The sequence below is a fragment of the Barbus barbus genome (genome assembly GCF_936440315.1).
Source record: "Barbus barbus genome assembly, chromosome: 18".
NCBI lineage: Eukaryota > Metazoa > Chordata > Actinopteri > Cypriniformes > Cyprinidae > Barbus > Barbus barbus.
Genome location: NC_136746.1, coordinates 5,828 through 7,500, shown reverse-complemented (window position 1 = coordinate 7,500; position 1,673 = coordinate 5,828).

Sequence of the window (1,673 nt, the reverse complement as noted above, 5' to 3'; positions counted from 1 at the left end):
GAGAGGGGTGCCCACGGTGACCCCTCAGGCCGGAGTCGTGGTTCCCTAGGGCGGGCAGGCCGGCTCCCCTGGGGACCCTGGAAGTCCGAGGGCGAGGCGGCCAAAACCTAAGTCGATAAGGGGTGACCAGTGGTAAATCTCTCCCAGGGTGACCAGTGGCCCGGTTCTCTGGAGGGCGCGGGTTGGCTGAGTCAGTGACCCGGGCTTAAGTGTGGGATGCCCGGGTTCGCCTGGTGGTCGGGTGGGGGTCCCTCCTGGAGGTCTGAGGGGGGCCTCGGAGGAAAGGCGGCCGTGGAGGAGAGAGGTCAAGGCGGGCAGAGGGGGTGCAGGACAGAGGGCCCCTCTGACCGATGGTCTGGTTCCCGAGGCGGGCAGAGGGGTGCAGGAGAGAGGGCTCCTCTGACCGATGGTCTGGTTCCCCGAGGCGGGCATAGGGGGTGCCCACGGTGACCCCCTCTGACCGATGGTCTGGTTCCCCGAGGCGGGCAGAGGGGGTGCAGGAGAGAGGGCCCCTCTGACCGATGGTCTGGTTCCCGAGGCGGGCAGAGGGGTTGCAGGAGAGAGGGTCCCTCTGACCGATGGTCTGGTTCCCGAGGCGGGCAGAGGGGTTGCAGGAGAGAGGGTCCCTCTGACCGATGGTCTGGTTCCCCGAGGCGGGCAGAGGGGGTGCAGGAGAGAGGGTCCCTCTGGCCCAGCGTCTGGTTCCCCGAGGCGGGCAGAGGGGGAACCCACGGTGACCCCTCAGGCCGGAGTCGTGGTTCCCTAGGGAGGGGAGGCCGGCTCCCCTGGGGACCCTGGAAGTCCGAGGGCGAGGCGGCCAAAACCTAAGTCGATAAGGGGTGACCAGTGGTAAATCTCTCCCAGGGTGACCAGTGGCCCGGTTCTCTGGAGGGCGCGGGTTGGCTAAGTCAGTGACCCGGGCTTAAGTGTGGGATGCCCGGGTTCGCCTGGTGGTCGGGTGGGGTCCCTGCTGGAGGTCTGAGGGGGGCCTCGGAGGAAAGGCGGCCGTGGAGGAGAGAGGTCAAGGCGGGCAGAGGGGGTGCAGGAGAGAGGGCCCCTCTGACCGATGGTCTGGTTCCCGAGGCGGGCAGAGGGGTTGCAGGAGAGAGGGTCCCTCTGACCGATGGTCTGGTTCCCGAGGCGGGCAGAGGGGTTGCAGGAGAGAGGGTCCCTCTGACCGATGGTCTGGTTCCCCGAGGCGGGCAGAGGGGGTGCAGGAGAGAGGGTCCCTCTGGCCCAGCGTCTGGTTCCCCGAGGCGGGCATAGGGGGTGCCCACGGTGACCCCCTCTGACCGATGGTCTGGTTCTCCGAGGCGGGCAGAGGGGTGCAGGAGAGAGGGTCCCTCTGGCCCAGCGTCTGGTTCCCCGAGGCGGGCAGAGGGGGTGCCCACGGTGACCCCTCAGGCCGGAATCGTGGTTCCCTAGGGCGGGCAGGCCGGCTCCCCTGGGGACCCTGGAAGTCCGAGGGCGAGGCGGCCAAAACCTAAGTCGATAAGGGGTGACCAGTGGTAAATCTCTCCCAGGGTGACCAGTGGCCCGGTTCTCTGGAGGGCGCGGGTTGGCTAAGTCAGTGACCCGGGCTTAAGTGTGGGATGCCCGGGTTCGCCTGGTGATCGGGTGGGGTCCCTCCTGGAGGTCTGAGGGGGACCTCGGAGGAAAGGCGGCCGTGGAGG